Here is a 27500-nt window from a genome sequence, read left to right on the forward strand (position 1 = left end):
CATCTGTTTGTTTATTCATTAATTTATTAATTTGTCCATTCAGTCATTCATTTATTTGTTTATTCATCAGTTTGTTCATTTATTCATTCAGCTAACCATTCATTCATTCATTCTTTTGTTCATTCATTCATTCATTCAATCATCATCATTCATTCATTCATTTATTCATTCATTCATTTATTGCTTGCACCCCCAAAATGAGGTATTTACAGCATGATATCATAAATGATCTATGGAATATGGTAATTTGGAGTATGTTTATTTTTCCCATATAATTTAAATAATGTTTAATCTAATTATTATTTGTATAGTTTTAGTTTTTTTTTTTTTTTTTTTAAGATTGTACTGCATGCATTAGTATATTTCATAAAATAAATGAATAAAAAAAATAAAAATATATATATATATATATATATATATATATATATATATATATATATATATATATATATATATATATATATATATATATATATATATATACATATCCAGCTACTATCTATATATCAATCTAATGTAGAATCACCGTAAACAGGAGCATTGCAAGAGCAAGTATCTGACCATTCACATCACTCTGTGCAGATACAGTCCAAACCGACAGTACAATAACCTTCCTGTCCGATCGCATGAGTTTGGATTTAAAACAATGAAGACGATAAGGAAGTTTAACGGAAACTAACTCTGCATCTGAGATATGATTCAAACCTAAACAGAGCCAAAACATAAAACAAAGCAGAGGGAATTATGACCTCTGGGTCTCTTACAGTACATCCAGAACCTAGATTAGAGATGTCAACAATGCAGTTTTTTCCTCTCCGAACCAATGGAGAAACACCAATATTGCCACGGCTTCTACGCAAGGTTATTTTTAGTAAACAAAAATGAAAACTATTAGTCAAAAACTTTTTTGTTAACTGAAATAGAAATTTTTAAAAAATCACAATAACTGAAAGATTAAAAATAAACGAGTCTAACAGTAATGAGTAATGAGTCACAGAAAAGAAAAAACTAAATGTAATAATTGTGTAAATGTTAGTAACATTCATTCATTCATTCCCTGTTATTGATCTGGGGTCGCCACAGCGGAATGAACCACCAACTTCATTCATTAATTTTCTTGTTGGCTTTGTCCCTTTATTAATCCAGGGTTGCCACAGCGGAATTAACCGCCAACTTATCCAGCAAGTTTTTACGCAGGGGATGCACTTCCAGCTGCAACCCATCACTGGGAATCATCCACACAAACATTCACACACACACACTCATACACAACGAACAATTTAGCCTACCCAATTCACCTGTACCGCATGTGTTTAGACTGTGGGGCAAACCCGAAGTAAACCCACGTGAAGGCAGGGAGAACATGCAAACTCCACACAGAAACGCCAACTGAGCCGTGGTTCGAACCAGCGACCCAGCAGCCTTCTTGCTGTGAGGCGACAGAACTACCTACTGCGCAACTGCCTCGCCGAACCGCCAACTTATCCAGCAAATGTTTTATGCAGCAAATGCCCTTCCACAACCCATCACTGGGAAACATCCACACACACTCATTCACACTCATACACTACGGACAATTTAGCTTAACCAAATCACCTATCCCACATATCTTTGGACTATGGGGGAAACCGGAGCACCTGGAGGAAACCCACACCAACACGGGGAGAACATGCAAACTCCACACAGAAATGACAACTGACCCAGCCTAAGCTCAAACCAGCAACCTTCTTGCTGTGAGGCGATTGTGCTACCAATTGCGTCACTGAGCTCCCCAATTTAAGTAACAATTAGCAAAAAAAAAAATAGTTTTCAGACATCTGAAGCATTCTGGGGTGGGAAATCTGGCAATCATAAGCATGTGATCCTCTCGGAATTAGTTTATAAATAAACTTCACTCATGCAATCGAAATTGAAACACTGTAAAAAATAAACCCTACAGTAACGTTGTCTCCCAGTAGTCTAGTTTTTCTTCTTGAGCCGTTTGGCTGGTAGACTTATTTGCTGTAAATGTCACTTGGGACAAGGCGTGACAAAATAATGACAGGCTTTTTTCAAAGAGACCAATTTCCCAGAATTGAATGAGCAGGATGTGTGGAGCGTACAATATCTGCACTTGCCACTAGATTGGGCTGTCTGTCGATATCCATCTGACACGTCTCTGAAAAAATGTGGTCAGATAAATGGACAGGGTCCAAGAAGAAGAAGAAAAAAAGATGAAAGCTGACAAAAAAAAGCACCCAAAACTATAGAGAAAGAGGGAAAGGTCGTCTCCTTTTGGTCTGGGATATTGGATATTGAGTTTCCCCCTCGCCGCTCATAGAGTCTACATGCTGGTTAATTATTCCCTTTAGTTAGGAGATCATTGGCCTGCCATATTCACACACACTCTGCAGATCTCCTGACACTACAACAGTCTGCAAGTGTTCTTTGTGCTTTTTTCTGACGGGCAAGAGCTGATATGATTGGATGTGACAGATTTTAATTAGTACTTAACTTGACGAGTTCTTTGCTCCTGATGCGCAGCTTCTAAACGTGTCTTATTGGGGGGGAAAGGAAGAGTTCATGCAAAAATCATTCACTCGCCCTTGTGCATTTCCAAATTTGAGTTTTATTCTTCTGCGTAGCGCAGAAAGAGAATGTCTGATGAACATCGTGTCAATATAAGGATCCGTGCAACTCCTGAGCAATATTTCCAATCTTCAGAGTGTGAAATTTGAGAGGTCAATTGCCATGGATCTCATCCCAACATCAGTCTTTTCTAATTTTGCAACACATTCATTTATTCATTCATTATTTTCCTTCGGCTTAGTCTGTAATTCAGGGGTCGCCACAGCGGAATGAACCACCAACTATTCCAGCATATGTTTTACGTAATGGACGCCCTTCCAGCTGCAACCCAGTACTAGGAAATACCCATACACACTTATTTACACATACACTTCCATAGACTACGGCCAATTTTGTTTATTCCATTCCCCTAAAGCGCATGTGTTTGAACCAGGGCCGGAGTGGGACTCATTTTCAGCCCTGGAGTTTCAAGCCAGACCGGCCCACCTCAGTTCACGACTGATTCCAATTCAGTTGTTAATGGCACTATCACGTTTTTTTCAAGAAAACTGCTGCTTTACAAATTCAAATGTTCAACAGCCCTAACAGTATTTTATGTCTTAACAATAAAATCGAAAAAAAAAAAAAAGATTTTTTATGGGAGATTCGATCATAGGTCTGTGAAACTGAATTGTATTGTGCTTACCACTGGACCACGTTGGCGCTATTACAGTGAGAGTAAAAAATAACTAATGGCTGGCCACCCTCAAGACACAGCACTACTTTCTTTTTTTGATGGCTCAATCTTTTTCTCCTATTTTTAGATTTCTGATCAAGTTATGTCAGATTTATTAATGTAGTGAATCATTTGATTTTCATTGAGCAGGTGTATTATTCATTTTATTCGAATTCTTATATTCACTAAGGTGCCGCTGTTTGGGGTCGATAGTTGCATTACATCATCATCATTAACGTTAGTTAACCTGCAGGCTGCATTTTTCTCACGGGGCTGCGAGAAAATAAATAAAAAGAGCGGCACTACGGCAAAATAATGATTAAAAAAAGTAAAGCTATGGTCAAATAAATAAATAGAAGAAAAAAGTGTGACTGCTGAGAGTGCAAGCAGCTAGGGACACCGGCCCTCGCGGCCAAAAAACAGACCGGCCCACCGGGAATTCTCCCGGTCCTCCCGATTAGCCAATCCGGGCCTGGTTTGAACTGTGGGAGCACCCAGATGAAACCCACACCAACACGGGGAGAACATGCAAACTCCACACAAAAACTGGGATTCAAACCAGTGAGCTTTTTTGCTGTTAGGCGACAGTTCCTGCTGAAAAAAACAGCATACATGTAAGCTGGTAAGGTTTGTTTTGATGCTTGTCTTGCTGGTTTTAATGCTAGTTTTAATGCTGGTCTTGCTGGTTTCAATGCTGGTTTTGGTGCTGGTTTTGCTGGTTTCAACGCTGGTCTTGCTGATTTTAATGCTGGTTTTGCTGGTTTTAATGCTGGTCTTGCTGGTTTCAATGCTGGTTTTGCTGGTTTCAATGCTGGTTTTAATGCTGGTTTTGCTGGTTTCAACGCTGGTCTTGCTGGTTTTAAAGCTGGTTTTGCTGGTTTTAATGCTGGTCTTGCTGGTTTTGATGCTGGTTTTGCTGGTTTCAATGTTGGTCTTGCTGGTTTTAATGCTGGTTTTGCTGGTTTCAATGCTGGTCTTGCTGGTTTTAATGCTAGTTTTGCTGGTTTCAATGCTGGTCTTGCTGGTTTTAATGCTGGTTTTGCTGTTTTTAATGCTGGTCTTGCTGATTTTAATGCTGGTTTTGCTGGTTTCAACGCTGGTCTTGCTGGTTTTAATGCTGGTTTTGCTGTTTTTAATGCTGGTCTTGCTGATTTTAATGCTGGTTTTGCTGGTTTCAACGCTGGTCTTGCTGGTTTTAATGCTGGTTTTGCCGGTTTTAATGCTGGTCTTGCTGGTTTAGATGCTGGTTTTGCTGGTTTAGATGCTGGTTTTGCTCGTTTTAATGCTGGTTTTGTTGGTTTTAATGCTGGTCTTGCTAGTTTTATTGCTGGTTTTGCTGATTTTAATGCTGGTTTTGCTGTTTTTAATGCAGGGCTTGCTAGTTTCAATGCTGGTTTTGCTCGTTTTAATGCTGGTTTTGCTGGTTTCAATGCTGGTCTTGTTGGTTTTAATGCTGGTCTTGCTGGTTTTAATGCTGGTTTTGCTGGTTTCAATGCTGGTTTTGCTAGTTTTAATGCTAGTTTTGTTGGTTTTAATGTTGGTCTTGCTGGTTTTAATGCTGGTTTTGCTGTTTTTAATGCAGGCTTTGCTGGTTTCAATACTGGTTTTGCTGGTTTCAATGCTGGTCTTGCTGGTTTTAATGCTGGTCTTGCTGGTTTTAATGCTGGCTTTGCTGGTCAGTGTAGTATATTGTATAATGATGGTTTGTTCTGTAGACTATCGGGAAGAAAAATAGCTTAAAGGGGCTAATATTTTAGTCCCCAAAATGCTCGTTAGAAAATTAAAAATAGCTTTTATTTTAGCTGAAATAAAACAAATAAGACTTTCTCCAGAAGAAAAAATATTATCAGACATACTGTGAAAATTTCCTTGCTCTGTTAAACATTATTTAGCAAATATTTTTAAAAAAGAACAAAATTCAAAGAGGGGCTAATAATTCAGACTTCAACTGTATATTTTAAATGGACTTGTTTTCAGCAGGGGTTTTCTTATCCATATGTAACATTAAATAAAAGAAAGAACAAAAGTAATCTAAATCCAATCCAAAGTAGTCTGTATATGTTAACATAAATGTGTAAAGCTTTAAGAGTTTTTCAAAAATGCCAAAAATGTTACTTTTCTCACCGAGGTTTCATCGACTGTATCTTGTTTTCAGCAGAGGTTTTCTTGTAAATATGAAAGTGAAGCAGGTGTTCAGAGCACTGTGGTCGATCCTTACATAAACCAACCGTACGCTGACGTTTATGAACACTTTATGGAGTATTAAGTGCAAGTACGACAGACAGTGTTGGATTCACAGCTGTGATTGTACAGGGATATAAAGACAGCTCTGCTAAAGACTGAGTGCAGCAGGAAGGTAATAAAAACTTGTCTGATTTCCAGAGAAACAACACCTGAGACTGCAGCCACAGAATACAGGCTTTTAAATGAGAAACTCAACTCCAGAGGACAGTGCTCAGTCTATTACAGCTAATACCATCCACTTAGCTACTAATTTACAGTCCATCTGTGAAGCATTTGCTTTGTCACCATCTCAGGCCCTAATAAATCACACTGTTGGTTCTACATGCCACTGATACACCTTTAAAAATCAAACCGTTTAACAATTACACAAGCTCACATCACTCTCTGATACCGATCCTGACAAAAAGACAGTAGGTAGGTAAATTAAAGCAGCTGAAAGACAAAATGGTTGTCTTTTTTTTTAGGCTGCTGTGTGTAGAAAAAATGTACAATAGAACTGTAATGAGCTGCCTATCTAGACAGCATTAAAGTAGACACCATGGCTATGCTCCAATAGCAAACCCTGTTAAAACAATCTTCAAGAACTGATTAAAATAAAATAAAATAATATAAATTAAATTTTCAAATAATTAAATTAAATTAAATTAAATAAAGTTCATTAATAAAATGAAACACAATAATATTCAAAATAAATTTAAATTAAATTAAATTTGAAAAAATAAAGTAAATAATTTGAAATAAAATGAGATATAATTAAATAATTAAAATTGAATAAAAATTTTAAATTACTAAAATGTCATTAATAAATAAAGTAAAATACCATTCAAAATAAAATAAAGTTAAAATAAATTTGAAAATTAATACAAAAGCTAAAATATAAAATAAATAATAAAATAAAATAAAATTCTAAATAATTAAATTAAATAAAGTTCATTAAAATTGAAATACAATAACATACTAAATAAATAAAATAAGTTAATTCTGAGAAAATAATAAAATTTTAAAAAATTTTAAAAAATAAGAAATAATTAAATATTTCAAAATAAATAAAATGATTAAATAAATAAAATCTCATTTATAAAATAAAGTAAAATAGCATTCAAAATAAAATAAAATTTAATTAAATTAAAAAAATTATTTAAAAGCTCAATAATAAATAATACAATAACATTGAAAATAAAATAAAATAAAATAAGAAATAATTCAAAATAAAATAAAATAAAATAAAAATTTAATTATGTTTTTAGAAAAGCTCATTAATAAAATAAAATACAATAACTTTAAAAATAAAATAATTAATTTTAAATAAAATAAAACACAAAATTAGTCAAAGTAAAATGAACTAAAATAAAAATAAAAACCTCATTAATAAAACAAAAACCAGTAACCTTAAAAAACATTAATTAATTTAAAATAAAATAAAAAATAAATATTTAAAAATAAAATAAAAATGTAATTATAAACTTAATATATAACTCATTAATAAAATAAACTACAACAATATTCAAAATAAAATAAAAAATAATAGTTTGAAATAAAACAAAATAAGAAAGAAATAAAAATAAATTGAAATAAAACTAAAATTACATTAAATATAAATGAAATAAAAACTAATTAATGAAATAAAAAACAATAACATTTAAATTAAAATAAAATAAAATGTAATTAAATAAAATAAAAAAAACTAATTGATAAAATAAAATAAAATACAATAACAGTCAACACAAAAATAAAATGATTAATTCTAATTAAAAATAAAAATAAAATAATTAAATCAAATATTAACAAATTTCAGTAAAACTGATTACATTGTTGTGTAAAAACATTTGATATATTTTATGTAAAACAGAACATAAAACTGATAATACATTTGAAAATATACATTGATGTATTACATGTAATAAATAATTGCAACTAACTAAGCTCAAATCAAATTGATTAACTACATTTTTGTGGATTATTTTACTCAATATTCAATATTATTGTGTCATACCTGAAATACTATGTATGCATACTTTTGTAAATGTATATTTAAATAAAATAAATGTTAATTGCATTTAATTACAATCCAATACTAATCTTTACATTTACATTTAAATTTATCATAACAATAACATGATCATTCAAAATGCAATCGAATAATTTACTAAATATATATTGAACATCTACTAATGCATCATTTCATTACCTAATTACTGTAAAATCGGTTAATTATGAAGTTAGGTTCAATGTTAGCCTTGTGCCATTGCAATCCGAGCTGCATCCAAGTATTTTTAATGCGCCCACCTAACCCCACCCCTCACAGTGACATCACTAGCTCCATTGTGCCTGACATTGCATCACTGAAAAATGCAGTCTCGGCTTGCATCATCAAGGCTGCATCCAGATACTATTGTATAAGTGTTCTGCCTATGTAGACATTAAGAAAGCTGACAACTAATATAAAGCAAACTCATCTATAGATATATTTCTCCAGGCTGTGCAATACCTATTTCTATGAAACCTGCTCTCTAACGCGCACACACACACATTTTAATTCTTTGGCTCAAATTCACAAAGATAAAATGCAATATTCTCGTTTTATATTTACATAGCCACCAGCATTTCCAGTGTTACGAGGTGGATTTATTCCTCTGTAAAGCTCAGCACAATTAAATCACTCAATAAAACACGCAGTCATAAGCTTTCCCGAGTTATTCACAGTTTTCAGGGTGTTTCCTCTGATATGCAGGTTAACCAAACGCCCTCAAGAGCCGTAAGAACCACCTGCTTTCATGCAACTTGGAGACAAAATAAATACTACATGGGCCTTTTCAGCGCTACAGATGCTGGGCTCCACATTCAAGATGTTTTCCCTGATGAAGAGGAATTATGAATGTACGTGAAATCCCCTTAACTGCTTGTACTGAGTCCGATTCAGAAGAAAAGCTTATGAGAGGCATGAAGGCTGTACAACGACTTCAACACATTGTGTTATCATACGGATTCAGGCCTGCATTTTACACATGGATTCAGTGGTCACTTTATTTTAAGGTACAATTCTTGATAGTTTAAAGCTGAACTACACTGTAAAAGTGATTAGTTAGCCACGTTGCCATAATTATTAGGTAAACAAACTGTGCATAATTATAAAAGCGGAGTCAACAGATTTACTGACTTTAGATAGGTAAGTAATCTCTTTTTACAGTGTAGTCAACTGTCGCTCATTGATAGTACTTAAGGTAGAGCTGCACTGTTAACAATGGTAGAATCTACAGTAACTTACAGGCAGAAGTCTGCAAGTAACACTGTGAATCAACAAGAATTCTGCATTTACAACACCATTGATCTTGCCACATGGTGGCTCAGTGGTTAGGACTGTGGTCTCACAGCAAGAAAGTCACTGGTTCGAGTCCCGGCTGGGTAAGTTGGCATTTCTGTGTGGAGTTTGCATGTTCGGGTGACGCGGTGGCACAGTAGGTAGTGCTGTCGCCTCACAGCAGGAAGGTCGCTGGTTTGAGCCTCGGCTGGGCCAGTTGGCATTTCTGTGTGGAGTTTGCATGTTCTTCCCGCGTTCTTGTGGATTTCCTCTGGGTGCTCCGGTTTCCCCCACAAGTCCAAAGACGTGGTACAGGTGAATTGGGTAGGCTAAATTGTCCGTAGTGTATGAGTGTCAATGAGTGTGTATGGATGTTTCCCAGAGATGGGTTGCAGCTGGAAGGGCATCTGCTGCGTAAAACATATGCTGGATAAGTTGGCGGTTCATTCCGCTGTTGCGACCCCTGATTAATAAAGAGACCAAGCCGAAAAGAAAATGAATGGATGAATGAAATTGGACGTAGTGTATGAGTGTGAATGACAGTGTATGGGTGTTTCCCAGTACTGGGTTGCAGCCGGAAGGTCATCCACTGTGTAAAACATATGCAAAATAAGTTGGCGGTTCATTCCACTGTGGCGACCCCTGATGAATAAAGAGACTAAGCCGAAGGAAAATAAATGAATGAATGAATGAATGAATAAACGATGTTGCTGTATGTGTATTTACAGTATTGTATTTCTCCACTGTGAAATATCCAGTATTTTTCACAATGCAACTTTAAAATACAGTAACATACCGCATAACTGTGCTACAGTAAATACAGTTCTTATTACAGTCAATTACTGTGTAACTTACAAAATTTAAAAAAAAATGTGGGTTAAGTACTGGATAGGGAATAGTATTGGATGTGGAATAAGATCATGCATAATATATGCCTCATAAGTGCTAATAAACAGCCAATATCTTTATAATAGGCAGGCAAAGAAGTCATTAGCTAATAAAGAACTATAATAGATAAGCTATAGTGTTACCCATTTATTTTATTTTTACCCAATCATAAGTGCGAATGTACAAAGTACAATTTTATATTGGGTTAAATGAAAAAAATTATGGTTTCCGATTATAATTCGTTTTATTCATTCATTAATTTTCCTTCATTTAATCTGGGGTTTGCCACAGTAGAACGAACAACCAACTTGTCCAGCATAGGTTTCACGCAGCAGATGCCCTTCCAGCTGCAACCCAGTACTGGGAAACATCAATACACACTCATTTAGTCAATATAGCTTATTCAATTGACCCATACCACATGTGTTTGGACTGTGGGGGAAACAGGAGCACCCAGAGGAAACCCACGCCAACACTGGGAGAACATGCAAACTCCACATAGAAATGTCAACTGGCCCAGCCGAGGCTTGAACCAGTGACCTTCCTGCTGTGAGGTGATCGTGCTCACTGCGCCACAGTGACGCCTCATTTTATTAATTTTATTTCAAATAAAATAAAATAAAAATTTTATCAAATTTAAAAGTTTTAATAAAAACTCAAAATAAAAAAATACAATAACATTTAAAATAAATGTATCAAAATAATAAAATAAAATTATTTGAAAATAAAATAAAAAATAATTAAAGAATTCAATTAAATTAAATATTTATTAAAAATCAATTAAACAAAAAAACAATAAAAACTCATTAATAAATAAAATAAAAAACATTAAAAATAAAATAAAATAATAATTTAAAATAAAATTAAATTAAATAAGAAATAATTAAAAATAAAATTTAATTTAATAAATATTTGATTAAATAAAAAAATATTAAAACTCATTACAAAATAAAATAACATTAAAATATATAAAATTATATAAAATATATAAATACATAAAAGGTTAAGTGAAAAAATATAATCTGTTTTATTAATTTTGCCTCGACGAACCCCATAGGTAAACGTTAAAAGTAATAAAGTATTATTTTTTACTTTAAACCAGCGGTTTTCAACCAAGTAAACTACACTTTGAGGGTTTTTGATAAATTTAGCTGTACAAATTTCCTTATCTTTTAGGTTGGTGCAATGCAAGATTTAATTTATTCTAAGCTTTAAAAAATTTTCTACTTTGTACTAAAGTAAAATATGTTTAATGTCTCTATGATTAACAGTAGTTTTATTTAAATTTACTTTGTGTAAATGCAACATTTTGTTTGTTTTTTACCACAATAAATATTTAGACTGCATCTTATAGTTTGAATCAAAGTGAAATTGTACCTTGAGGAAAAAAAAATTGCCGTAAGAAATTTGCAAAAATGTAGACATCGCCCTCTTGTGGATTTGTTATCTGAAAAGTGCAACCATACCTAGAGCAATGCATTTTTATGTTTTGCAAACGTATAGCTGAATATATTTTACGGAAGTACACATTTTCAATGAGTTTGTGCTGTTTTTTAACAACTTTGAGAATGCAAAGTTAAAAATCGCATCATGTACGGGCTGTAGATGAAAGATACTCCTCTTTAGTAAAAAATGTACTGCCATCATGTCATCAAAGACAAAATAAATTAGTTATAAGAAATTAGATACAAAACTATTATGCTTCAAAATGTGTCGAACAAATCTGCTCTCCATTAAACAGTGCTTTAAAAAGATTTACAATTTTACAGGAGGGTGAATAATTCTGTAGACACTGTGTTTACCTGAAAAATATTCAATAGTGTGCTTCTGTAACTTGACGCACTTGAAGTCAAAACTAGGTTAAGTTGTCAGTAGCACACAGCTGGTGTATCCGCCCCGTGAGCCCAAGATTTGACTGGAGTTTTTCAAGTTTGCACCTGTGGGATTTTCGCACCGGTTTAATCATCCACAGACAAAACATTTACATTCGTGCATGTGGCAGACACTTTCAACCGAAGCGACCTGCATTGCATTTAATTTTGTATGCATTCTCTGGGAATCAAACCACTGACCTTGGTGTTTTTTATTTCAATCACAGAGCTCCTGTTTGAGCTGCAGGTGTTCATAAAATAGCTTGATTAAAAAAAGTAATAGGACTCTTCGCATCAATAATGCAGCAGAGTTTGAGTTATTGCTCATATCGCAAACAATACAGAACAATTATGAAGTCAAACTATTTGCAGACCTAAAACCTCCTCGGTCCCACTTTATATTAAGTGTCCTTAACTACTATGTACTTACATCAAAAAATAAATACAATGTACTGTGTGTTTAATGTATTTGAGAACACTTATGGTGCTTTTGAGTTGGGATAGGGGTTGGGTTATGTACAGGTTTGGTGGCATGGGTAGGTTTAAGGGTGGGTTAAGGTTTAAGGGATGTTCAGCAGTGTATTTACAAATGTAATTACAGAAGTTAATTACAGATGTAATTACATACATGTATTTAATCAAGCATAAGTACACAGTAAATACATGTATTTACACAATAAGTACATTGTAACAAACTATTAATTCCTTTGTAAGTACATATTAGTTAAGGGCACTTAATATAAAGTGGGAAACACTATCAGAATGAGATAAGTCAGTATGAGTGGACTTACTGTTTGTGCACTAGAAAGTCAAGGATTTGCTTCCCAAATCCATCGTTAGCCAATAAGATCTCTGTCGTCAAAACATCGTTTACCAGTTTAGTGTTTTCTGAATCCATCATCCCAAAATGTAGAGCTGCAGTTACAGTAGAAGCTGAGATCCGACTGTGTTCGATTCCCAACTATGTCCCCTATTCCCTATTCCTTTCATACACTTCACCATCCACTCTTAATTAAAGTAGTTTTGGTCTCATTTTATGCAATTTGTTTTTAAAGTTTTTTTTTTATTTTATTGTAATTCGGTTTTAATGATCTTCAGAATGACAATTGTGCCCCCTTCTAAGTGCACTTCAAAAACATGCATGCCATTTTTAAGTTAGCCATGACAGCTTATGAAGAAGGATGACTTTTATGATTACAAGTGAAAATCATAAGTGTTTGAAGCTAGGGTAAACAAAACATACATATTGGCTGTGTCCGAAATCGCATACTTCCATACTATATAGTACGCTAAAAACAGTATGTGAACTGAGTAGTATGTGCAATTTCATAAGATTCGAAAAACAGTGTGTGAGAAGCATTCGGATTGACCTACTACTTTTGGCGAGATTCTGAAGTACGCATCTGGAGTGCGCTATACTTTGCCATTATGCACTGAGACAGACTTCAGGAATGGGAGTGAAGCGATGCAACTGATGTTGGTAGGTCATGTGATCATGACTAAATGGCGGATGTAGCACGTCTGAGTTCCATTCATACTACTCACATTCATAATGTATTTAGGGTACTTTTCTAATGGTCGAGTAGCTAATTTAAATTCAAACACAGTACCTACTGAGTAGTGATTTCAGCCATTGGTTTAAATGTGTAATTTAAATGTAGGCCTATCTGTAGGTTACTAAAGGTTAGTAATTTATTGTAAATTCTAATGTTTTTACCATCCTCATAAAACGTATAATGCTTTAGCATTTACAGCAATGCTGCAGCATACTGTTAAATTAACTATAGTTAACTGATATTTTTTTTATTTTAATTAATTAAAATATTATAATTAATTAATTAAATTAATAATTAATTAAAATAAAAAAGCTGTAAAATCACATCAGTATTCACAGCCTTTGGCGTGAAGCTCTAAACTGAGCTCAGCTACATTCTGTCTCCACTGATCATTCTGGAGATGTTTCAGCAGCTTCATTGGAGTTCACCTGTGCTCAATTCAGCTGATGGACATGATCTGAAAAGGCTACACCTGTCTATATAAGGTCCCAGGGTTGACAGTGCATGTCAAAGCACAAACCAAGCATGAAGACAAAGGAATTGTCTGTAGATCCCAGAGACAGGATTGTCTCCAGGCACAAGGCTGGGGAAGGTTACACAAACATTTCTGCTGCTCTGAAAGATCCAGTGAGCACAGCGGCCTCCATCATCCATAAGTGAAGATGTTTGAACCACCAGGACTCTTCCTAGAGCTGGCCGGACATCTAAGCTGAGTGATCGGGGAGAAGGGTTTTAGTCAGAGAGGTGATCAATAATACAACGGTCACTCTATCTGAGCTCCAGCGTTCTTCTGTGGAGAGAGGAGAAGCTTACAGAAGGACAACCATCTGTGCAGCAATCCACCAATCAGGCATCTGTATTGTAGAGCGGCCAGACGGAAGACACTCCCCGCCTGGAGTTTGCCAAAAGGCATCTGAAGAACTCTCAGACCATCAGAAAATAAACTCTCTGCTCTGATGAGACTAAACTTGAACTCTTTGGAGTGAACGCCAGGCGATACGTTTGGAGAAAAGCAGGCAGCACTCATTACCAGGCTAACAGCATCCCTACAGTGAAGCATGGTGGTGTTGGCATCATGCTGTGGGGATGTGTTTCAGCAGCAGGAACTGGAAGACTAGTCAGGGTAGAGGGAAAGATGAATGCAGCGATGTACAGAGACATCCTGAATGAAGACCTGCACAAGAGTGCTCTTGACCTCAGACTGGGGCGACGCTTCATCTTCCAGCAGGCTAAAGATCCGAAGCACATCGCCAAAATATCAATAGAGTGGCTTCACTACAATTCAGTTAATGTCCTTCAGTGGACCAGCCAGAGCCCAGACCTAAATCCTATTGAACATCTCTGGAGAGATCTGAAAATGGCTGTACACCACCACTTCCCATCCAATCTGATAGAGCTTGAGAGGTACTGCAAAGAGGAATGGGATGAAAACTGATGTACATGTGATTCTTCAGCTTTTTATTTTTAATAAATGTGCAACAATTTCAAAAACTCTTTCTTCACATTGTCATTATGGGTGATTGTGTGTAGAATGCTGAGGAAATAAATTAATTTAATCCATTTCGGAATAAGGCTGTAACATAAACAAATGTGGAACAAGTAAAGCGCTATCAATACTTCCCGGATGGACTGTAGGTGTAGAAATCTAAACAGTATTGGGTCATTTGTTTATATCACTATAATTGTTGTGTTACCATTACAAGTGTAGAATTCTTATTCAAGTACACAAAAAATAAAATGACTCATTGGATTTACTAATTATTTTTAAGGTGCCTGCAAACTAATTATATAGGCTGCAATTGAACAAACTAATTCAATTTAGTGATGTTCAACTTCATTTGTTTATTTAAATTCAGCCCATGTAAGTTATCTGCAACCCCTTACCTTAAAGAACATTAGTAAATCCAATGCATTATTATTTTAGTGAACTTGACTACAGGGTTCAAAAACACTGTATTATTTACTATAATTGACTGCAGTGTTAGTGTATTGTAAATGTTATGAAACGCTCCGCCCTGTTCCTCCGCTCTTGAGACCTGCAGCAATTCAAGCCGATGTATATTTTATGAATTACACTGTTGGGAAGAGTCTTGTAAATTACATTACTGCGAGGCACGGTGTCTTTGTGATAAATACAGTATATAAATAAATATATATCTATCTAGTGGAGAAAAAAATAAACAGTGTTCAGCAAAAACAAACATCCCCGGCAGTATCAGCGGCAGTACTGTGTTGTGTTTGGCGGCGACGAAAGCTTAAAAACAGCTTGTGAAGGATTCGCTCTGCTCTTCCCATCGGCACCACAATCTGGCTGAGAGCGTCCCGGAGGACTTTATCCACAACACCACAACTTCACACCTATAGCTTACGTGTGCAAACCTCCTGCTGCGGCTGACCTTAAAAGCACACACACCCCTGCGGAGACTGAGATCCTCGCATTTCATCCTAATGAGTGGAAAAAAAGCCCATATGCAGGATGAGTGTGTGTGTGTGTGTGCGTGTGTGTGTGTCAATCATCAAATTCATCAGACAGAGCTTATGGATGCTTAGAGGGATTAAAGCAATGAATCTCCAGCCAATGCTCATTTGAGGCATTTGAATGACAGAGCTGATAAAACAAACAACCAAACAAACAAAATAATAAAAAAAACATGCTTCTTACTAACAAACTACAGTACTGCTTACTAATTAAGAGCTAAAACTAAGACAAACATATTAAACTAGCAAGCAATGCTTTTTCAGCTAAATTCAACATAAAACTTGCTTCTTACTGACAAGCAATGATTTTTCCCAGCTAAAATTAACATAAAAGCATGCTTATAACAATGTTTAAAGCTAAATTAATAAAAACATGCTTCTTACTGACAAACCAGATAAGACTATTTTCCAGATAAGACGAACATAAAAACATGCTTCGTATTAACAAATGATGCTTCTTTTTTGTTAATATATATATAAAAACACGCTTCTTACAACTTCTTACTAACAATGTTTTTTTCTCAGCTAAATTTTACACAAAAAATAGCTAAATAAAAAAAACATGCTAAATATATCAACAAGCTGCTCCGTCCTACTAAACAATGCTTTTCAGCTAAATTAATATAAAAAACATGCGATCAACGATGATTTTTCAGCTAAATTTATTTAAAAACATGCTTATAACAATGTTTGAAGCTAAATTAATAACAACATGCTTCTTACTGACAAACCCTGCTTTTTTCCAGATAAGACTAATATAAAAACATGCTTCGTATTAACAAATGATGCTTCTTTTTTGTTATTACATACATAAAAACACGCTTATTATAACTTCTTACTAACAATGTTTTTTCTCAGATAAATTTTACTCAAAAAAAAAAACAAAACATGCTAAAAATTACAACAAGCTGCTCCGTCCTAATAAACAATGCTTTTTCAGCTAAAATAAACACAAAACATGCTTCTAACAGTTTTTTTTTCAGTTAACAAAAACAAGCTACATTGTTAGTAATGTTGTTCAGGTATAAAACAGTTCTGAGTAAAAACAATACTTTTTCAGCTAAATTAACATGAAAACATGCTATACACTGCTTTTTTCAGCTAAATTAATATAACAACATGCTATTACCTATGAATTTTCAGCTAAATGTATTTAAAAACATGCTACTAACAATACTTTTTCAGCTAAATTAATTTAAAAACATGCTACTAACAATGATTTTTTTAGCTAAAATAACAAAAAACATGCTTCTCACTACCGTTTTTTTAGTTAAATATAGCATAAACATGCTTCTTACTAACAAACAATACCTTTTCAGATAAAATTAACATAAAACATGCTACAAACAAACATTGCTTTACAGCAAAAAATAATACAAAAACATGCTTCGTATTAACAAATGATGCTTCTTTTTTGTTAATATATACATAAAAACACGCTTCTTACAACTTCTTACTAACAATGTTTTTTCTCAGCTAAATTTACTCAAAAAATAGCTAAATAAAAAAAACATGCTAAATATATCAACAAGCTGCTCCGTCCTAATAAACAATGCTTTTCAGCTAAATTAATATAAAAAACATGCGATCAACGATGATTTTTTCAGCTAAATTTATTTAAAAACATGCTTATAACAATGTTTGAAGCTAAATTAATAACAACATGCTTCTTACTGACAAACCCTGTTTTTTTCCAGATAAGACTAATATAAAAACATGCTTCGTATTAACAAATGATGCTTCTTTTTTGTTATTACATACATAAAAACACGCTTCTTACAACTTCTTACTAACAATGTTTTTTCTCAGCTAAATTTTACTCAAAAAAAAAAAAAAACATGCTACAAATTACAACAAGCTGCTCCGTCCTATTAAACAATGCTTTTTCAGCTAAAATAAACACAAAACATGCTTCTAACAGTTTTTTTTTCAGTTAAATTAACAAAAACAAGCTACATTGTTAGTAATGTTGTTCAGGTATAAAACAGTTCTGAGTATAAACAATACTTTTTCAGCTAAATTACCATGAAAACATGCTATTACCTATGAATTTTCAGCTAAATGTATTTAAAAACATGCTACTAACAATACTTTTTCAGCTAAATTAATTTAAAAACATGCTACTAACAATGATTTATTTTAGCTAAAATAACAAAAAACATGCTTCTCACTACCGTTTTTTTTTTTTTGTTAAATATAGCATAAACATGCTTCTTACTAACAAACCATACCTTTTCAGCTAAAATTAACATAAAACATGTTACAAACAAACATTGCTTTTCAGCAAAAAATAACACAAAAACATGCTACCTGCAATGTTTTTTTTTTTTTTTTTTTTTGGCTAAATTAACAAAAACATGCTTACTACTAACATTTTTTTACTGCTAAATAGAACATAAAACATGATTTTTTACTATGAAACAATGCTTTATTTAAGGTAAAATTAACATAAAACATGACTTGTACTACCAAACGATGCTTTTGTTGCTAAATTAACACAAAAACATGCTTGTAACATTGTTTTTTTTTCAGCTAAATGAACAAAAACATGTTTCTTAGTAACAATGTTTTTTCAACTAAATGTGACAAAATACGCTTCTTACTAACTTATTTTTAGTTACTAATGGCATGATTTTAGGGCAGAACTGTTTGTCCAAACAATAGCAGACAAAAAGAGTGTCTTTTTTCTTGGTAATGCTAGTGGTGCAAAAATTACACTTTCCTTTGAAATATCAGACACAAATGAAAATATTTATTTCTGATGGTTTTATTTTGATAAAGTCTGCTAAATGCACAAATGTCTCCTTTGTTGATTGTGCTTTTTAAGTACATGCTAACTTATTCTAGTTACCGTACTAACCCTTAACAGTCTACAACTCTGATTTATGATTGATAATAATGACTGAAGCCCGAATATTAAATGCCATGAATGAAAATTCACTGAGTAATACGCTGTTTCTGTAGAGCGGGTCAAAATGACAATTTCCATCTGTGATTTGGAGCCAAATTACAGAGGGGTAAAATGACTTTAGAAAGATGTCAGCATCATTATGTTATTTTTACACACAGATTGGAAGGTCTGTTAGTGAAATCTGTTGACTTTAGCAATTGCTGGTGCTTTCTATGCCAATGTGGAGTGTTAAATAAAAGGAGGAAAAGCACTTTTGGCATGTTTTCCCTAACGTTTGCATGCCATTACCTTGAGCACTATTAAAGATTTATTAATATCCCTTTAGATTTAGACTTTTCTCTGATGTTTTCATCTTTTATACAATTTTTCAGTGCTAAAAATTTAAATACGTGTGATTTTGCATGCAACTGGTACTCTTTGTATGGTGTTATCAAAATGAATGCAGATGGAGAGAGAAATACTTATTTAATTTTAGATTCTGTTTCTTAAACTTTTATTTTGAAATCTTTGCTTTTAAGGCCATGTGTGGTTCTGTCCACGAGATGTGTAGACTTCAATGAACCTCCAAATTGTTGAATTTTAGCTCATTTTAATGCTTGGAAACCAAATGAGCATCATCTAGTGTATGAGTCAATGAGTTTACAGCAAGAGGCCTGAAGAATAAATAATAGCTAGCTAGAAATGCATTGAAAAATAATACAGTAAATAATGCCTCTTAATAAAGAGCAACACTGTGGCCAAGTGGTTAGCATTTCCTCACAGCGAGAAGGTCGCTGGCTTGAGTTCTGGCCGGGTCAGTTGGCGTTTCTGTGTGGAGTTTGCATGTTCTCCCAGTGTTGGCGTGGGTTTCCTCCACAGTCCAAACACATGTGCTATTGGGGACTTGATGAACTAAATTGTCCGTAGTGTATAAGTGTGTGTGAATGAGTGTGAGTGTGTTTCCCTCTACTGGGTTGCAGCTGGAAGGGCAGCCACTGTGTATAACAAATGCTGGACAAGTTGGCGGTTCATTCCACTGTGGTGACCCCAATTTACATTTTTTTTATTTACATAAAAATGCAGTGCTGTCAATTAAAATAACATATTAATTGTCTTTATTTAACATTTCCATAATGTTTACGTAAAAAAATGTATATTTAAATTTATACATTAGTGTTCAAGTGTAAAGTAATATACACAAATATTTGTATTAACATATTTACAAACATTTAATATTTACATACTGATTACAAAATAAAAAATGACATATATATTTATGAGCAAATAACATATATATATATATGAGCAATATCATACGAGTAGTAGTGCGATATGGCTGTATATCGGCACTGGTGGGAGGCGTGCGTTGGCAGGAATCCGCAGGCCGAGTGCCTTAGTGTCCCAACCACTATTATTTATTTATTTATTTTTTGTTATTTATTTATTTATTTTACAGTATACATGCAACATCTAACAAGGACACCTTAAAGTTAGAAGCTTTACCAAAATATTTAAAATATATCACCAAAGAAATAAATAAAAAATAAAAGATAAATCGGATTTACAACTTTTTAATTTAAGGTAAGTGGTTGCAGACACTTTATATGAGCTGAACTTAAACAAACTAATTAAGTTGAACATCACTACATTTGATTGTTTAAATTCAGCCCATGTCAATTGTTTTCAAGCACTTACCTTAAAAAGAAACTAGTAAATCCAATGAATAATTTTTTTGCAACTAGAATGAAAAGCTCACATAATTAATTTCTTTGCATAGGGATAGTTGGATGTTATTATACAATTGAATTTACAACAGTAAATACATGCAACATCCAACAAGGACACCTTAAAATGAGACACTTAACCAAAATCTTTCAAATTTATCACAAAAAAAAAAAAAAGATTCATGAGATTTACTAATTTTTAAAGGTAAGTGGTAGCAAACAATGCATATGGGCTGAATTTAAACGGACAAATCAGGTTGAACATTATTAAATTTAATTAGCCCATATACATTATTTGCAACCATTTACCTTAAAAAAAAAATAGTAAATCCAGTTACTAGTTAATAGCTAATCCAGTTTTATATATATATATATATATATTTTTTTTTTTTTACAGTGTACATGCAACATCTAACAAGGACACCTTAAAGTTAGACACTTTACCAAAATATTTAAAATTTATCATCAAAAAATAAATAAAAAATAAAAGATTAATCGGATTTACAGTTTTTTACTTTAAGGTAAGTGGTTGCAGACACTTTATATGAGCTGAACTTAAACAAATTATTATTATTATTTTTATTTTTATTTTTATTTTTTTACAGTGTACATGCAACATCTAACAAGGACAACTTAAAGTTAGACTCTTTACCAAAATATTTAAAATTTATCACCAAAAAAATAATTTGCAACTTTTTTCTACTTTAAGGTAAGTGGTTGCAGACACTTTATATGAGCTGAACTTAAACAAGCAAATTAAGCTGAACATTACTACATTTGATTGTTTAAATTCAGCCCATATTAATTGTTTTCAAGCACTTACCTTAAAAAGAAACTAGTAAATCCAATGAAAAAAAATTTCTAGTGTACCATTGCAGCTAGAAAGAAAAGCTCTTATAATTTAATTCTATGTATTTTTGGTTAAGGTTAGATTTAGGGATAGTTGCATGTTATTAAACAATTGAATTTACAAAAGTAAATGCATGCAACATCTAACAAGGACACCTTAAAATAGGACGCTTTACCAGAATCTTTAACATTTATCACCAAAAAAAAAAAAAAAGATTCATTAGATTTACTCATTTTAGATTTACTTAATGGTAAGTGGTAGCAAGCAATGTATATGGGCTGAATTTAAAAGAACAAATCAGGTTGAACATTATTAAATTTAATTAGCCCATATAAATTATTTGCAACCATTTACCTTAAAGAAGAAAAAAAAGTAAATCCATGCAGTTAATATTTTTCAGTGTACATGCAACATCTAACAAGGACACCCTAAAATAAAACTCTCACCAAAATCTTTCAAATCTACCAGTGCAACTAGAAAAAAAAGAAGCTTCTCCCATTGACAAATCCTGTGTGTACTACAACACTGCAAAGCGCGGCTCGCGGCACACTGCAAAGCACTTGGATCTCTGTCAAGTCACTGACACGTTCAATTCTTGTCGGAGGTGTGTGTGTGTGTTTAGTCTGCGCTAGAACACAGCTAATAGGAACAGATCGGAGAAAACACATTTCCCCTCCTCTACGTTTGTTTGAGGCCAGAACAGATGTTGGAGCTCCAGAGGCACTGGGAGTGAATGGTAATGAACCAGTCGTGTAGCTCGTCAAGCTGCGCCGTCAGACACACAGAACTGAAGAAGACTTGCAACTAGGGCTGAGAAATATATGGTTTCAGCATCGATGTCGCAATGTGCGCACACGCAATAGTCAGAGATAAGCAATGTTGAGTCTGGATTATAGCTGAATTACTGTGTTTAATTACTGTATTTAAAGTTGAAGTCTGACTGATTGGTTTCCCTGTGTATTTCTAGATATAATAGTTTTAATAACTCATTTCTAATAACTGATTTATTTTCTCTTTGCCATGATGACAGTAAACACACTACCTGACACATATCGTGTCGTTGATCCCAGTTGTAAGAGCAACAAATAATAACTCGACTTCTAGTTGGTCATTTGGTGATTTCTCTGCTGAATCATCTGTTGATCTGCATCACAATCACCAGCAATACTGCAGAATACCTACTGGAACCGGCATACAGCCAAAATTCTCAAAGAAACCAGTCAAGTTTGGTGAAGGTAACATCATGGTTTGGGGTTACATTCAGTATTGAGGCTTGCGAGAGATCTGCAACATTACATTACACACCACAGGAAAGGGCAATTTCTCCAGCAGGATAGCGCTCCTCATACTTCAGCCTCCACATCAAAGCTCCTGAAAGCAAAGAAGGCCAAGCTGCTGCAGGATTGGCCAGCCCAGTCACCAGACATAAACATTATTGAGCATTGAAGATCTACAGAATCTTGATGAACTCTGGGAGTCCTGCAAGAAGGCTTTCTTTGCCATTCCAGATGACTTTATTAATCAGTGATTTGAGTCATGTCAGAGATGTATGGATGCAGTCCTCCAAGCTCATGATGGAGTCACACACAATATTCATTCTGTCTCCACTGCAGCAGGACTTTATATTCTATACTGGACATTATTTCTGTTCAGTGATGAGACTTTAGTCTAAGCAGAGTCAGACCTTACTGTCCTAATAAATCATTCAAAATCAAGACATCATCATATTTTATTTTGGTAAAAGTAATACCCAGGTGAAAAAAATATATAATTAAATGCAATTAAAATACACTTAAACACCCGCAAATACATTTTTAGTACATTGCTATTTTTTGTGTTAAATAAAAGTTTGATGGTTTTACACTATAAATATACTAATTAAAAGTATGTTTATACTTCAGCAGGACTTTAGTACACTTGACAAAAGTATACTAAATACCAGTGATACTTAAATAAACTTTTAGTGTACCACAATAAAGTACACTACAGAAAAAACATCCAAAAGAGTTTTATTAGTGTGTTTTTCAAAAGTGTGCTTTAAATGTTTTAAACATTAGTTGAATTTTAGTACACTGTTTACATACTAATCCTAAGTTTAAAATAAGTTAATAAATAAAAAATCTATTAATAATGTATTGTAGTAGAAGTACATTTTCCCAAAAGTTGAACTTATAAGTACACTTCATATGAATGCATTATTATCACTAACACCTAAATTGATTTTGAGTGTGGTAATTTTAAGTTTACATTAAACTGACTTTATTAAAAATCTGTTAGTAATGTATTGTAGAAGAAGTACATTTTCCCCAAAATACTTTTAGTGCAGTATTTAACACCCTTTTTTTTTTTTTTTTTACAATTTGTATATTCTTTTAATATATTACTATTATACTTTATTCATTCATTCATTTTCTTGTCGGCTTAGTCCCTTTATTAATCCGGGATCGCCACAGCGGAATGAACCACCAACTTATTTAGCAAATTTTACAAAGCAGATGCCCTTCCAGCTGTAACCCATCTCTGGGAAATATTCACACACACACACACACACACACACACACACACACACACACACACACACACACACACACACACACACACACACACACACACACACACACACACACACAACAGACAATTTAGCTTACTCAATTCACCTGCACCGCATGTCTTTGGACTGTGGGGGAAACCGGAGCACCTGTAGGAAACCAACGCGAACTCAGGGAGAACATGCAAACTCCACACAGAAATGCCAACTGAGCCGAGGCTCGAACCAGCGACCCAGCGACCTTCTTGCTGTAAGGCGAATGTGGTACCCACTGCGCCACTGCGTCGCCTATTAAACTTTAAATTAGTAATAAATATATTTAAATGTTTAAAAGTAGGGTTCAAGTGTATTTCTAGTTGTAACTAAATATATATATTTTTAAAATAAAGATATAGTATGTTAAAAGCACATTTTAGTTCAGTTTCAGAGTGTCTCAAAAATAGCACAGTTGAGTACACTTAGATGGTATTAAGTTTATCTTAACATATACTTAATACTATCTTTTAGTACATTAAGTACAAAACTAGTGTGTGAAAATAGAGCACTTTTAGGACATTACTGAAAAGTGTACTAAGTATACTTAAATAAAATGCATTTTAGTGCACTTTTTTTTTTTACCTGGGTAGTCACGTTTTGTTAATTATTTAGTTCAGTGCAGGAAGCGGTGGCCCAGAAGACTCATCTGATTTTACTCTTTTTCACAGGGGCTAGATAAGATCTCTCTTAGAAGAACAGCTACAGTCGGGGTTTTGTTTAGCTGTCCTTCCCATCTCCTGTTATTTGTTATTAATTTTTGTTTCTTCTTGTAAGGTTGATTTAAATTAGAATTAATATATATTGACTGGGATGTCAATTTGCCCATATTCGAACGGCTGTCTTTGTGTTCGGCTTAAATCCTGATTTCATTAATAGAGACAGTTTTGGGGTTTGGGCTGTAACCAGGGTAATTAGACAAGACATTGTATAAACAATCCAAAACAATCCAAAACAAATACTGCTGAAGGGGGCTAATAATATTGACCTTAAAATGGTTTTAAAAAATTGTAAACTGCTTTTATTCCAGCCAAAATACAACAAATAAGACTTTCACCGGAAGAAAATATATTAGAGGAAACGCTGTGAAAAAATCCTGATCAAGATCAATTGGGAAATATTTGAAAAAGAAAAGAAAATTAACAGGAGGGTGAATAATTTTTAATTTCAACTTTGTATAGAATACATACGATTTAGGGAATAATTATATAATAAATAAATAAATAAATAAATAAATAAATAAATAAATAAATAAATGAATGAATGAATGAATGAATGAATGAATGAATGAATGAATGAATAAATAAATAAATAAATAAATAAATAAATAAATAAAGGCGACAGAGTGGCGCATTAGTTAGTGCTGTTGCCTCACAGCAAGAAGGTCGCTGGTTTGAGTCACGGCTGGGTCAGTTGGCGTTTCTGTGTGCAGTTTGCATGTTCTCCCTGCACTTGCGTGGGTTTCCTCCGGGTGCTCCGGTTTCCCCCACAGTCCAAAGACATGTGGTACAGGTGAATTGGGTAGGCTAAGTTGTCCGTAGTGTATGAGTGTGTATGAATGTTTCCCAGAGATGGGTTGCAGCTGGAAGGGCATCCGCTGCATAAAAACATATGCTGAATAAGTTGGCAGTTCATTCCACTGTGGCGACCCCAGAATCATAAAGGGACTAAGCCGAAAAGAAAATGAAGGAACATCAGTACAGGTAGAGTAGGTGTCAGCAATGAATCAGACGAGTGCTGTTGAATGAGTTGCATGCTTTCCACTTTATTTCGATTCAGTTAATAGAAATATGCTTGTAAATCTACTTGACAACTAACTGTTAATCCCTCATTAAACCCCGAGCATATACTTCCATCACATTCATTAGCTAGCCATAATCAAAAAGTGCTTGAGCTTGACCAGGGCATCTTTCCCAAAGTCTCCAAGAAACGCTTCAACTCCAGCATATTTATCTGAATTACAGAGATCAAAAGGCTCTGAGTAACACCAATGACCGTCATATCTGAGACGTTCTGCTGTTCAAACGCAGCATTTCCAGTGAATTAAAGGAGTTTTAGGTTTGCATAGGCCATCTGAGGTCTTTTAGACGCTGTTCTCTTCTTTGATGCTCGACTAGGTGACATTTTCAGTTATGGTGAGTTGCAAGTATAGGGATGCAGGATATTGGGGAAAAAAAGTCAGATAATGGTTATTGCATATATAAATACAGTTGCAGGCGACATGGTAAATATGTGTGTATATATACTGTATTTATATATGCAATAATTTAAATATATACAGTAGGAGTCAGAATTCTTCGCCCCCTTTTGATTTTGTTTTTAAATATTTCCCAAATGATGTTTAACAGAGCAACGAAATTTTCACAGTATGTCTGATAATATTTTTTCTTCTGGAGAAAGTCTTATTTGTTTTATTTCGGCTACAATAAAAGCAGTTTTAAATTTTTTAAACACCTTTTTAAGGTCAATATTATTAGCCTCTTTTTTCCGATAATCTACAGAACAAACCACTGTTATACAATAACTTGCCTAATTACCCTAACGTGCCTAGTTACCATAATTAACCTAGTGAAGCCTTTAAATGTCACTTTAAGCTGTATAGAAGTGTCTTGAAGAATATCTAGTCTAATATTATTTACTGTCATCATGGCAAAGATAAAATAAATCAGTTATTAGAGATGAGTTACTAAAACTATTATGTGCAGAAATGTGTTGACAAAAATCTGTTAAAAAATAAACAGGGGGGCTAATAATTCTGACTTCAACTGTATATATGCAATAATAACATGCAGGTACCAATATTATTAATATTTAGACACATCATTTCTATAACCAAATGTTCGCCTCAGAGAAAAAAACGTTAAATAATTGCAAAAAACAAAAACAAAACAACAGACACACTTACACACACAGGGATGGGCATAAGGAAACCAAATGCTTAGTTTGTGCTAAAATGCCTTGAACTTTTTTTTTTATCTAATAATGAGCCAAAATCCGTCAATTTTGGTGAAGGAAGCATCATGGTTTGGGGTCACATTCAGTATGGGGGTGTGCGAGAGATCTGCAACATCAACAGCCTGAGGTATCAAGACCATTACATTGCAAACCACAGGAGAGGGACAATTCTCCAGCAGGATAGCGCTCCTTCTCATACTTCAGCCTCCACATCAAAGCTCCTGAAAGCAAAGAAGGTCAAGCTGCTCCAGGATTGGCCAGCCCAGTCACCAGACATGAACATTATTGAGCATTGAAGATGAATCTACAGAGTCTTGATGAACTCTGCAGGAACGCTTTCTTTGCCATTCCAGATGACTTTATTAATCAGTGATTTGAGTCAGAGATGTTTGGATGCAGTCCTCCCAGCTCATGATGGAGTCAGACACAATATTCATTCTGTCTCCACTGCAGCAGGACTTTATATTCTATACTGGACATTATTTCTGTTCAGTGATGAGACTTTAGTCTAAGCAGAGTCTGACCTTACTGTCCCAATAAATCATTCAAAATCAAGACATGATCAGATTTTATTTTGGTAAAAGTAATAGTCACGTTTTGTTAATTATTTAGTAGAGAAAAAACGTTAAATACTTGCAAAAAACAAAAACAAAACAAAAGACACACACACGCATAAGGAAACCAAATGCTTAGTTTGTGCTAAAATGCCTTGAACTTTTTTTTATGTAATAATGAGATTTAAAGTATTACATACAGGGATCAGGAAAAACATGAGATATCATGCATTCCTTTAAACTGCAGAATGAAATAAGAGCAGAACATAAGTGTGTCAGTGAATTAATTGCAGTAGACTGGCTGGATCATGTGGGAATTGTGCTGTCT

At 33.8% G+C, this 27500-nt stretch overlaps 1 long non-coding RNA gene across 1 annotated transcript in view; it reads left to right on the top strand.

The window, feature by feature from the left end:
- Positions 1–27500, top strand: part of LOC147834073 (uncharacterized) — a 65110-nt gene that overhangs the window by 37055 nt on the left and 555 nt on the right. The gene's annotated exons all lie outside the window — the stretch shown is intronic.

The sequence above is a fragment of the Danio rerio genome, chromosome 14, assembly GCF_052040795.2.
Source record: "Danio rerio strain M-AB ecotype USA chromosome 14, GRCz13ab, whole genome shotgun sequence".
Classification (NCBI taxonomy): domain Eukaryota; kingdom Metazoa; phylum Chordata; class Actinopteri; order Cypriniformes; family Danionidae; genus Danio; species Danio rerio.